At 44.3% G+C, this 13922-nt stretch overlaps 1 long non-coding RNA gene across 1 annotated transcript in view; it reads right to left on the reverse strand.

Moving 5' to 3' along the window:
* Positions 1 to 222: 222 nt before the first annotated feature.
* LOC123364369 overlaps positions 223 to 13922 on the reverse strand; it is a 59022-nt gene continuing 45322 nt past the window's right edge. Inside the window, exons 3-5 of the long non-coding RNA XR_006577077.1 lie at positions 6554 to 6613; positions 2121 to 2177; positions 223 to 712 (exon numbers count right to left, since the gene is read on the reverse strand). This is a non-coding gene — a long non-coding RNA (uncharacterized LOC123364369). The remainder of the gene's footprint in view (positions 713 to 2120; positions 2178 to 6553; positions 6614 to 13922) is intronic.

The raw sequence follows: 13922 nt of genomic DNA on the forward strand, positions 1-13922 counted from the left end.
AAGCTAAGGATATAAGCCATAATTTTGATATTTCCAGCACTCTGACAGTTGTACTGTAAATATTGGGCCTGATCCTGAGAGATGCCAAATACCAGCAACCCACTGAGAGCTACAAGGATCACACCATTAATGTTATCTAAAGCAGGAGAGTCTCTGTCACTAAGGTTTTATTTTATTATCTTCTAGAACACTATCCACCTTGACTGAAAAAGCCAGGCCTTAAATAGTACCCAAGAGAGTCATTTTATAATTTATACAGCACACAGCAAGAATAGAAAGGTCACCTTCCCAGCAGCAGAACTGAACTGCTGTGTAAATTAATGTGCTAACAATCCCTGGGTGTCAAAAAAACAAAACAAAATACAAAAAAACACTTGAGTCGGCAGCTGGGCTAAGAACAAGTCAGGTGATGTAACAATTTCCTAAATTGCTTTCCATTGCAGTTTAGTGGCCAGGAGAGTTGGCAAATAGCGCCAGCTGTGGAAATCCTCACTGCTGAGAGAACTGGTGTAATACATCTGAGAGCAAGAAGGCTTCCATCCACACCCCTTTTCCCCTCTGCCAAGCCCTGGATATCACTGTCCTTTCCCTTGGAATACACTGGGCTGAATTTTTTGCCTGACAGAGTTTTCCTGTTTTTATGGCTGGGTCAATCATCTTCTCTGATCGGTTTCCCTCTAGCAGAGTAAGGCAAGATACCGTTGTGCTTTGCCTGTCAATATAAAAATATGGGTATTCTTAGGCACGTGGAAGCTCTCCAGACTGAAAGGAACCCTAAATGGCCTATACTGATCACAGCCTCTGATCACAGTCTCACAGCTTGTTTACCTCTGTTGCCTACAGGAGGCACCTCAACCTAATTGAGGCAATTGCCTCTAGAATTTCTGGAGCAGTTAAATCTAGAAAAGAGTGTGGAGAAGGAAGGGGACAAAGATATTTCTCCATCTGCAGTAGGATCAGCCAAGTGACCTGAGATAGGCTCATGCTTGTTATCTCAATTGGTCACTTTTTTCCATATCTCCAGCAAGCTACCATAGGCCTTGGTAGCAGAGGGCAACCAGGGGCAAGGTAGGGGCCAGAGCTACCAGAGATCCCGTGGTCTCTGCTAGAGTGATGGAGGGTTTTATTTTTTTATGGTTTCCTTTTAGAAAAGGAGATGTTTAGAGGGAAGAATGTGGTATCTGCTGTGAATCTCAAGAATTCTAATCTGAGAAATTGGGTTAAAAGGATTATTCTGTATTTACCGGGAATTTCAGAAATATGAGGTGTTAACTAGGATAGCAGATTTGGGAGTTTTTCTGCATTCAAAACACTGTGTAGGCCAATGAGGATTTCACATCCAAGGACCTTAGGAACTAATGCCAATCACTATTACCCTCTATGGGAAATTGATGTATTTCTTTTAATTCTAAATGCTTTGGGATACTGAGAAAAGCTTTGCTCAGATCTAATTTTGCTTGAGAGTTTCCTTGGAATACTACAAGTCCATCCATGAAGAATGGCTGGGTGGCCATAAAATTGTTAATAGTTACAGATGTTTGTGAAAAAAACATGGCGATATCTGTATTATTTTTTCATAAATGATGAGTATCTCTGGCTATCTGATTACTACCATGCTGTCTGCTACATGGGTGCAGAGTTAACTCAGTTCTGGCTGGTTTTATACATCTACAAGAAGGCAGACAATCGTTTTAGATAGCCCCCAATCACTGATACTTAAACTATACAGGTGTCATTTCCTTTGAAGGTATTCCCATCACAGTCTGATCAATAACTGGCTGAATACTCTGGGGTGGTAGGGGTGGGGACAAGGGTAATCCAAGGGCAAAATAAAGCAAAGGACTTGGAGGGGGAAGGGGTTAAAGTCTCAGCCCTGAAGCTGAGAGGGAAACAGAAGGGAACAAGTGACTTCCAAGAATTCACTGATCCTCCACTCTCAGAAGCTTTCATACCTGGGATAAGCTGAGCCTACCTAATTCTTGAGAGGAAAGCTAAAGTTTTAGGTTAGAGAATATGCATTTAGGCAGTTGTTGTTTTAACTCTTTCCTCTCTTTTATGTTCCTATGGATAAATAAATACTACTTTGTTTTGAAGAAACAGTTCTGCGTCACTGCACATACCTGTGGTCACAGCTCCTGGAGGAAGACTATGGCAAGGGCCAAACCCAGTTGGACCTGCTGAGGAAACACAGTTGATAAATAGAAGTGCTGTAGCCTGGGGACCTAGTCTGTGGATGGAAGTATTGTGGGATTCCACCCTGAGAGAAGTGAAAGTGCAGGGCCTGCCTCTTGGAAAGGTGCCCAGAGAGAGACTGACTGAGGAGTCAAAGGCACAGCTTGGCCAGAACCATGGTAATGTAAACCAAGAGAGAACTGAGGACAATGAGAATAGAGAACTGAGGACAATGAGAGAGAGCCAAATTTCAGCCACCCTGAAATTTCAACATCTAAGTAGAGCTGGGCAGGAAATGGTTCTCCCTCCCATAAAAGTTTTCAAGATTTAAAAAAATATTCATGTCCAAACTGAGACAATAGGGGCTCTCAAAAATTTTTGCAACCCCCCCCCTCAAAAATATTGGTTTGGGGCAATCAAAATTTAAATAATTTGGAAAGTTGTTTTATTTCGGTTTCAACATTTATTTTTTTTTTTACTCTAATTAGCTTCAGTTTCAAAATGAAAAGCAGTTTTGAACTGGAAAATCAGAATTTTTCATTTTGAAAATAGCAAAATGGCACATTTTGACAATTTCAATTTTTTTTTCAAAAATATTTTGAGTCGAGGAATTTATTGAAAACTGCTCTTTCCCATGAAAGATTTTGATTTTGACAAATGGATATTTTTGACCAAAAAAAACGTTCAGCTATAATGTGAAAAATGGCTAAAAATAATCTACCTTCAACACTGTTTTTAAAAACATATGACTCTGGATCTAATCAGGATCCACCTCTCTGCCAAGTTCGGTGCAGATAGTGCTGATAAGAGATATCTGTCAACAATGAAAGGTAATACTGCCAAGGAAAAACTTTAGCCAACACCCAAAATCAAATTTCCAATTAAAAATGTAAGAGAAAGGAACCAAGAAATACATAGAAAATTCAAAGGGTGTAAAACTAACTCTGTGAAATTTCACACTGAGTGGCCACCTACTTTTAGAGAAAACAGGCCTTTATGCCCCATTTTAAGCCCAATTCAGAATACAACCTTAAGTATAGAGTCGCTACAAGCATCTCCGTAATAAATGTGGAGCCCCTGCTCATTCAGGTCCACTGGGTGACTACTCCACCACAGCTTGTGAATGAAGGGCTCCAACTGCTTCCTTTGCTAGGCCCTGGGAAATATCTGTGTGTATTGGGTTTCCTACAATTGAGTACAGTACCTCAGCCTGAGTACAGTACTAGGGCATGGTTTGGAAAAAAAGCAGGTTGAATCCTTCTGCTAGTATGCAGTCACTGTACCTGCTTTTAACTATTTGAACTTCTGTTGCCTACTCAGCATATCTGAAAAATGACATTCATTTGTGTGTGAAAAATAGCTCTGCACACCTTATTTGAGTTTAGGGCTGGACCATGGCCTGAGCAAGTCCACAAAGTGGGGAGAGGGTGCACAAGGCTCCCTTCCGTGCTACACGTGCATAAAGGGCTGCCACAATCTCAATCCATGAGCTGTCTGGGCCCAGTTCTTCTCCATCAATAAAAGTTACTCATGTCTTGCTGGAGGAGATACCAGCCTGTGAGTGCAAGGACTGTCAATGCCACCACCAACACCAGACATTTCAAGGAGTGCTGGGCAGAGTGCAGGGCAAGGGTATGTCTCTGTCCCCTTCTGTTCACAAGTGAAGATGGCAAGTGTGTGCGGGGAGGGGGGGGGAAGAGGGCAATGCAGATGCATTCAGACACTGCTTCTGAGCATGCTCTCTCCCAGCACCCTTGGAGTCATTCCACAGGCTATGGATAACATTTTCAAAAGTGCCTAAATGATTAGGAGCCTCAGTCTCATCAAAAGTCAATGGATTTAGGCTCTTACATCATTAGATGCTTTTGAAAATGTTAACTCATATGCTTTGGGGAATGGAGCTAGTTTGCTTTGCCTCCAACCCTCTCTCCAGTGCAAATATGCCTTGTAAAACCAGGTGCAGCCATTTTAGGGCTAGACAATACATTGTAAGTGAAAAATAAAGTGTAATCCTGTGATGTCCATTTGCCTGACTGGAATGTATGACAACAGGGCAATGACAAAAAAATGAGGACCACTTTTAATATTAACATTTATCTGAAAATAACCTAGGTCAGCTTATTACAAGCAAGGGGTCCTGTGACTATGTCAATCAATTGCCCTCTCCCATTTTGATTTTTTTTAACCTGCGTATTTATGAAAAAAGAACTACAATTACATTTGGTGATTATCTTGGGGAACATCTTCACAGATATATATAATGCACCTAATTCCAAATCAGGAGATTAATTCTCCTCTTGATACCTAGGGGATGGAATTTATGCACCTAACTCTTCATAACATTAATTGCTCTGTTGCAAGTTGCAAGGTAAATCCTCTGTGTATAGAAAAGAAAATAGATTTCTCACCGTCTTCAAATCAGATGCACACAAGATTAAATATAGACAGGGAAAAACACTCTCTCAGCCACACAGGGCTAGATTGTACCTGCTAGGCATAGCTCAGAGAAAGGGACAGTGGAGAACTATACTGTCCCAGAGGGAGCACCATCAGTCATTCTGCTTCTGTGAATCATCTCAACATCTAGAACTCCCCAGCATGCCAGGAGAATATACCCACCACTGCACCAGCATGCAACGAGGATGCAGCCCACTCCTCACTGCATGCCAGCCTCCTTTGGGAGCCAGTTCAGGGAGTTATAGGTGAAAATCTACTTCTCTTTGGGACCATGTTTTCCTGGGGGATTAGAAAAAGGTCAGGCGTGGTCCTTTGAGCCCAGGGAGTGCCATTTCTGCCTAGACTTTCTGTGGGCCTCTAAAAGCTGGAAGAAGGTTCCTTATCTGGTGCAGCTTCCCCCACTGCACACCTGCATAAGGAGCAGGCAGAATCTGGACCATAGAGATTCATTTCTTATTTATGGGTTGTTGTTTTTTGTTTCATTTTGTTTTTTTAACAGTTATCTTAAAAGGGGTTATTAAAGCAGACAGCCCCTGAGACAGCAAAATCAAAACAGTAGCGGAGATGGAAATGAGAGAATCAGGCACATTCCACCTATTCTGTGTTAGAAGTTTTAGTCAATTTCTCTACATACACCAGTTAAACAAAGGGAGAATCACAGAGACAGAGAGATCTATTTGTTTTTCACTTTGCAACAATGTTGCTGAAGCTCATCTCAGAAATAAAGTGATCAGCTATATCACTGAATGGCATGTACAGATTTTTTTTAAAACAGAAAATGAGTAGAGATTTTTGAGAGAGAGAGAGAGAGAGAGAGAGAAAGAAATAAGGAATCCATGAAAAGTTTTGAGACAAGTCAAGATTTGCTGCTATGTATAAGAAAGGATAGCAAGGCAATTAAAGAGTTTGTTAAAAATAGCCTTCCCTTGGTACAGTAGAAGCAGCTCTTATTAGGACACATTGTTACATTCTGTAACCTTACAAAGAAACAACATTATCAAATAAAATGACCTGGTTTACTTTAACATCAGCTAAATCTGTACCATCCACATGCCATGTTTAGGAATCAACCACACTGCATACTGTGGAGTAGTTTGTGGGTAATTATGCAATCTGATGCAGTTGGAAGCCAGGGAACTGTATGCTTACCCAAGACAGAATTGCAGTGGTGTTATCTGTTTATATAGAACAAAATGATCAAATAAATATTTCTAATCTTACTTTGGAGACTAGAACAAATGCTGTGGGAGGCAAGTATACTATCTGATGTCAAATCTTTCAGATTATGGAATAATGCTGAGTGTAAAGAATTTTTTTTTAAACAAGGCCTGTTCACCATTAACAATTATTTGAAATATCAAACAGACAAATTTTTCCAATTAAATATTCATCCACTTCGGGGAGAACCAGTGCAATAATGATAAATATATGCTAAATTAATGGCAACTGCATGCAGGCTCTGGAGTTCACATCATTTTTGTAGTAAGAGGTCAGGAAAACTACCAAGGGGGCAATCTCTTGCAGCAACCTCAGAACTGTGGCTACGAATTCTTTTCAGGTAGCTGCAAAGTTCCTGAAACTTCTCAGTTAAGGGACGGATTTTCAAAGGCACAAATGACAGTTCAGATCCCAGCTCCTATGGACTTTCAATGGGAGTTAGGAGCCTGTCATTTTGTGCCATTGAAAATCTCCCCCTAAACTATTATGGCCAAATTCTGCTTTGCCCTATATATCTCACTGACATCAACATGAAACTTACTAGCGCATCCCATGATAGGCTCTGCACTTCATGTGGAACTGCCATTGCCCTTGCTGTCTGCCTCTACTGATCTCCCGGGGGAATGTGAGCTAGTGGTACCCCGTCCATTTCGACTGGACTCTTATTAGGAGTTCTAGTGATTTTGGTCAGAGAAGAGTGTCTTACCTTTCAGCTAGGAGAAGCATAATAAGAATGGGTACTATTTACAGGAGAACGGAGACACAGCTGCAATAAAAGGAAAAGAGAAATCTAAGTGTGTGACTCTCACTTTCCCATGCCTAAAGGCAAGAAAACAGTAAGTCACTAAAGCTTAGAACTCGCTTGGTGTAGTATATTATCATGCAAACATACTCAAATACAGCCAGCCTCTGACCAGCCTTTCTTGGAAGTGCATATGGAGGGAGGTGGGATACAAGCAGTTCCCCCCACTATTTCATACAGCCCTGCACAGGATGGCTAACCAGAATCCCACTGGGGAGTGCAGCCCCTATCACTCATACAGGCAACTGTTGTTTGAGAGGTTGTGGGGAAGGAAGGGTAGTGGCCTCTTTCCTTTCACACTAACTGTTGTGTATTTGGTTGTCATGGGTTTTGTTACTATGGCAACTGAGTTAGACTATTAAGGGATAGCTCAGCCGGTTTCAACCGGCTGAGTGAGCTCTCTGTTCCTGTAAATAAAATGGAGGTTTTGGTTAGCTGTCTGCTCTCTGGCCTCAAGTGATTGCTTCCTACACCAGCTGCCCCTAGGACATAACACTGGCGACGAGGATGGGATCCTGGTGCTGCTCCAGTAACAGAAGGAAGTAGAAGTCAAAGTAAAGACCAAACAAAGAAAAAAAGCTGCTTGTTTGCACTGACTGTGAAAGTGAAACTAAAAATCATGGCTACTCTGACCAGGCCCCTGGAGCCTTTTGATGAGAATACAGAGCAGTGGCATGTGTATACTGAGCGTTTTGAGCGTTTTGAGCTTTTTGGTATTGCAAATGACAAAAAGAGGAACCTTGCATACCCTAGAGCAGACCCAAGATGATCAAGGTGACACCTCCTCACAAGAGGAAGTGCCACTGCATGTTTTGTCTTTGGCAGCGGGCTCACATGAATACTGGGTAACCCCCTTATTGGAGGGCAAACCTATACGCATGGAACTATACACTGGTGCAGCTGTCTCGCTGGTTCCTGAGACTGTGTATAAGGAAAAGCTACAGCATCTTCCGCTTAAGGCAACAAAAACTGTTCTGAAGACGTATACAGGTGAAGCTGTGCCCATGTTGGGCACTATTGATGTTAAGGTGGAGCTCAATGGACAGGCGGCTAAATTGCCACTGTTTGTGGTGAGAGGTGACTGCCCAGCCTTAATGGGTAGGTCTTGGCTTGGGAAGATTCAGCTGAACTGGGCAGAAGTGCACCGGATGACTAAAGAAGAAACCAGTCTAACCCCTATACTAAGGAAACATGCTGCTGTTTTTGGAGATGATTTGGGAAGTATGAAGGGAATCACTGTGACATTGAACATTAAACCTGGCAGTCCACCAAAATATCTGAAAGCCCGAACTGTGCCATATGCCATCAGGCCAAAAGTTGAAGCAGACCTGGAGCGCCTGGTCACCAATGGAGTCCTAATACCAGTTACCCATAGCTCATGGGCCACTCCTATCGTTCCAATAGTGAAGAAAGATGGCTCTCTCCGGATTTGCGGTGATTTTAAAGTCACTGTCAACCCAGTGTTGTGTGCAGAGCAATACCCACTTCCCCGCATCGATGACCTCTTCGCAGGCCTGGCTGGGGGACAAAAGTTCAGTAAGATTGATCTGAGTCAAGCATATTTACAGATGCACGTCGATGAAAAGTCCCAAGAGCTGTTGACTATTGTGACTCATAAGGGGCTTTATCGATACTGTCGCCTACCCTTCAGAATCACATCGGCTTCCGCCCTGTTCCAGAGGGCTATGGACCAGATCTTGTGTGGCTTGTCAGGAGTTCAGTGCTATCTGGATGATATCCTGGTCACTGGAAGAAATGAAGAGGATCACTTAAAGAATTTAGAGGCTACCCTACAAAGACTGGAAGAGTATGGCCTACGAGTTCGCAAAGACAAGTGTGAATTCTTCAAGCCCTCTGTTGAATATTTGGGACACATCATCGATTCTGCAGGTCTTCATAAGGCCCCTGCAAAAGTTAAAGCTATTGTGGAGGCTCCCCCACCTCGAAATGTAAGCCAGCTACGCTCATTTCTAGGACTACTGAACTACTATGGAAAGTTCATCTCACAGTTAGCCACACTGCTAAAACCACTTCATGAGCTCCTTGGGCAGAACAAGGCCTGGAAGTGGACTGAAGCCTGTGATGTTGCATTTAACAAAGTTAAGGATGCATTGTTAAATTCTGAAGTTCTAACGCACTTTGATCCATCCTTACCCCTGCAATTGGCCTGCGATGCTTCCCCTTATGGAGTGGGAGCGGTCGTGTCACACATTATGCCTTCGGGAGAAGAAAGACCTATTGCTTTTGCTTCACGCACTCTAAGCAAAGCAGAAACTAACTACGCCCAAATCGAACGTGAGGCATTAGGAATTGTTTTTGGAATTAGGAAGTTTCATCAGTACCTGTTTGGGCGAAAGTTTACTCTTCTTACAGACCATTGACCTCTGACATCAATTTTTGGACCCTACACAGGCATTCCCCCATTAGCTGCTAGTCGTATGCAACGTTGGGCATTGATACTTTCTACACACACATATGAAATCAAATATTGGAAATCCACTCTGCACGGCAATGCAGATGGCCTCTCAAGGTTGCCTTTACCGGTCAAACATCAAGATAGTGCCCAAAAGGAAATCTTCTACTTTGAACAGGTAGAGAATACACCCATCACTGCTACTCAGATAAAGAAGGCAACCCGCGTTGACCCAGTATTATCCCAAGTTATGGACCTGGTGATGCATGGAAAATCTCGACAAACCTCTCCGGTCTCACCCGACCTTGTTCCCTACATGTCCAGGCGGACGGAGTTATCGGTCCAATCTGGTTGTTTGTTGTGGGGGAGGCGTGTCATTATTCCACCACCCCTGAGATCACAGATGTTAGAACAGCTACATTCCGGTCACTGTGGAATAGTGCGCATGAAGGAAATTGCACGAAGCTATTTTTGGTGGCCTAGATTGGACAGTGCTATTGAAGAGAAGGCAAAAGCTTGTATGTCATGTCAGAGTGTAAGAAATGCACCCCAGTGGGCACCCCTACACCCATGGGACTGGCCTGAAAACCCGTGGCAACGTATTCACGTTGACTTTGCTGGCCCCCTTGAAGGAAGCATGTTCTTGGTGGCAGTAGATGCCCATTCTAAATGGCCAGAAGTCTCTATAATGCAGTCCACTACTGCAGAGAGTACTATCCAAAAACTACGAGGACTCTTTAGTCGTTTTGGTCTGCCAGAACAACTTGTGAGCGACAACGGACCGCAGTTCGTCTCTCAGGAGTTTCAAAATTTTATGAAGGCAAATGGGATACACCACATCACGTCAGCACCATATCATCCGTCCACCAACGGATTAGCTGAAAGATTTGTGCAGACAATGAAAACCGCTTTGAAATCAGCAAAGGGACAACACTCCATTCAAAAGCGTCTGGATACCTTCTTACTTTCCTATAGAAACACACCTCATGCTACGACCCAGGCTTCCCCAGCCTTTCTAATGATGGGACGACAGCTGCGCACTTGCTTTGATCTGCTGAAACCTTCTGAACCCAGACAAACTGTGCAACATCAGCAGCAATATCAAGTAATCAGACGGGCACCCAGAGCAAAAGACCGAACCTTTAGCCCAGGGCAGCCAGTTTTGGCTCGGAATTATACTTCCAGAGCTAAATGGGTCCCGGCCACAGTCATCACTCAAACAGGACCTGTTTCCTATACAGTCCGGACTGCAGAGAATCTTACCTGGCGGCGACATGTAGATCAGCTGTTGCCAGGTCATGCCAGTCTTCAGGACCCATCTGCAGTTGATGGGTCTGACTTCACCCCTCCTGGTGAGACACCGAATCATGAGTCACCTGTTCCTGACTGTTCTCCTCCATTACTGCCGGCAGCTGAGATACCCCTTTGCCCAGCACGAGCTGATACCACCTCCTCACATATTCGTGCTGCGGACCCTGAGTCCCTAGTACTTTCGGGTGCAACAACACCAGAAGTTCGCCGTAATCCACCTAGAGACAGAAGGCCTCCTCATCGGCTGGATCTTTAGTTAGGGCGAACCCACGGTTATGGGGCAAAATAATCCCCAGGGTTTAGCCGGGAATGGAGGCAGTCTACCCTCCTTCTCTAGTTTAGTGTGTGTTTTATTTAGGGGATGTTCTTATTAGGGGGGGGAGGAATATGTTGTGTATTTGGTTGTCATGGGTTTTGTTACTATGGCAACTGAGTTAGACTATTAAGGGATAGCTCAGCCGGTTTCAACCGGCTGAGTGAGCTCTCTGTTCCTGTAAATAAAATGGAGGTTTTGGTTAGCTGTCTGCTCTCTGGCTTCAAGTGATTGCTTCCTACACCGGCTGCCCCTAGGACATAACACTAACCACCAGAGTTGACTGTGCTTGGAGTGCAGAGTATACTACTTCCCCTTAAGGGCGGCAGAGCTACCACTCTGTGTGCACGCTCGAGGCGTTCACAGGAGGAATTCTGGCTGATTCCAAATATAGAAGTCAGAGAGTTCACATGCATTCTGAGATACAGCAGTCAGAGAGTTCATGTACATTTACAGATTTTTGTCACAATAAACCTCTGACCCATACAGGTGTTTCAGTATTCTGTGGAATCTGGCACAACTTCATGGTGCTGTAAAATATATATAAAAAAAAATCCAACTTCAGGTCATCAAGGGAACCAACAGCTAGGAGCTGCTTTTCCTGATACTGTAGAGTACTTCATATTGCCCACATCTAAAATATCATATTCAGAAACAAATTCTATCCCACAATCAGAAAAATGTAATTACTTGATATACATGCACTCAAACAGTCTGGGTTTACAGACCCTTAAAAAAGAGCCATGCTGAAATTATGAATACCTGGAATTACAGGGCCAGGCTGCTTTTGCACCATTCCAGCAATACAGAGCAGCTGCCTAGCTAGCTTAATCACTCTCCTCTGGAGGATTTCCCTTATGTAAGGAGAGTCCCCGGGTGGTATAGTGCCAGCAGAATGGTTCCACATTACAAGCTGTGCTGAGCACTGATGGGCCAACTGCCAGCATCTGGCTCATTATGGGTACCTGTGAACTGTTTACTTCAATCCCCTTTGACAAACTATGTCATTTCTAGTCCACTGTGTCTTTTTATCAGGTTTTCTGGGAATATCAACATGTAACTTATTCTGCAGCCTCCTCCCTGCAGCAGGAGACATGTGGGCCATTCTGTTGCATGTCAGATTGCTTGGTAGTTCTTGAAGAAACCTGATAACAAATGATTTCCTTCTAGGTCAGCAGTTTGCAAACTGTCTTTCAAACTCGATTACAATGGTTTATTTCCCCAACGGCCTGAGGATAATAAATGGAAGAATGTCTGTACTTAATATTTCTCTCCTTCAGAAAGCCTTCATATTTCTTGGATGGGAACTGAGGTCTGTTGTCAAACTGTGTCTCATCCATTTTCTTCACAAGTGAAAATTAACAAGGACTGTTATGAAGATAAGCTGAGACTTTAACTCTCGGGGCCTAAGGCCTGGTCTACACTAGGACTTTAATTCGAATTTAGCAGCGTTAATTCGAACTAACCGCTCAACCGTCCACACCAGGAAGCCATTTAATTCGAACTAGAGGGCTCTTTAGTTCGAATTCGGTACTCCACCCCGACAGGTGGAGTAACGCTAAATTTGACATGGCTAGCTCGAATTAGGCTAGGTGTGGATGCAAATCGAACTTAGTAGCTCCGGGAGCTATCCCACAGTGCACCACTCTGTTGACGCTCTGGACAGCAGTCGGAGCTTGGATTCTCTGACCAGCCGGGAAATGACCCGGGAAAATTTGAATTCATTTTCCTGTCTGGGCACTTTGAATCTGATGTCCTGGCTGGACATCAGGGCGAGCTCTGCAGCACCTGCAACGATGCAGAGCTCTCCAGCAGAGGAGTCCGGCCAATCCAAGAATAGAAAGAGGTCCCCAGCATGGACAGACCGGGAAGTCCTGGATCTGATCGGTGTGTGGGGCGAGGAGTCTGTGCTGTCGGAGCTGCGCTCCAGCAAGCGGAATGCAAAGACCTTCGAGAAGGTCTCCAAAGCAATGATAGAGAAAGGATACAGCCGGGATGCAATGCAGTGCCGCGTGAAAATCAAGGACCTGAGACAAGGCTACCAAAAAGTCAGAGCGGCAAACGGATGCTCCGGAGCCCTGCCCCAGACATGCCGCTTCTACGAGGCACTGCATGCCATTCTAGGTGGGTCTGCCACCACTGCCCCACCAGTGACCGTGGACTCAGTGGATGGCATAGTGAACCTGGACAGTTCCTCCTCAATGTTCGCCGATGGGGAAGATGAGGAAGGGTCTGTGGAGGACGGTGCAGGCGACAGCGAACACAATACCGCTTTCCCTGACAGCCAGAATCTCTTCATCACCCTCACAGAGATCCCCTACCAACCCTCCCCGGCCGTTAACCCGGACTCTGAATCAGGGGAAGGATCAGGCGGTAAGTGCTATAAACATGTAAACATTTATTTTTTTATAAAACAGGTATAAAAAAATAGAAATACTATATATAAAATTTTCAATGAAAAACTATATGAAAAGTAGGTCCACACATATAGGGATTGAACAATAATCCTCCAGGGACAATTCAAGAAAGGTCTCATTTAGGTCCTCGAAAAGCCTCCGCAGGAGGTTCCTGGGGAGAGGTGCCTTGTTGGGTGCTCCGTGGAAGCACACTCTTCCGCGCCAGGACATCCTTATGTAGATGGGAATCATCGCCTCCACAAGCATGGCCGCATATGGTCCTGGTCTCTGCAGGGCTTCCCTTAGCATCCGCTCTTTGTGACTCCGAGGGACCCGCATCAGGGTGATCTCGTTCATGAAATGCTGCATCTAATTAGGGCAATTAGTGTATTGTTACTGTTGTGAATGGTTGACTTTTACTTTGCATAACAATGACCCTCGCTTAACAGCCACGTGTTGTAGGCCACATAGGAAAAGCATACATTGATCTTTCCCGTGCACTGGCGGGAGTGGCTGGAAAAGGGTCAGAGTATATGATTTCCAGATTGCCTTTAGCGGGAGGGCACAGCTATCCATTAACTGATAAGCAGAATGTACTGTAAGGCTTACCAGGACTGTCTGCTAGACGGATTCAGCTGTCTCTCCCCACTTGTCCGCTCTCCTGTGCAATGCCGCAGCCAATGAGAGCGTATTCCGAAATCTCGAACTTGTCCTGAGATCTCGTGAGACTTGTTGCCCTGTATGGTCTTGTTCAGAGAAACTGACTAGACTGTGTTCACTGTTCGCAAACATGTATCTGTTCAAGGAAATCAGTTACTTTTCCCATCACACAGCTTCGGC

The sequence above is a fragment of the Mauremys mutica genome, chromosome 2, assembly GCF_020497125.1.
Source record: "Mauremys mutica isolate MM-2020 ecotype Southern chromosome 2, ASM2049712v1, whole genome shotgun sequence".
NCBI classification, from domain to species: Eukaryota; Metazoa; Chordata; order Testudines; family Geoemydidae; genus Mauremys; species Mauremys mutica.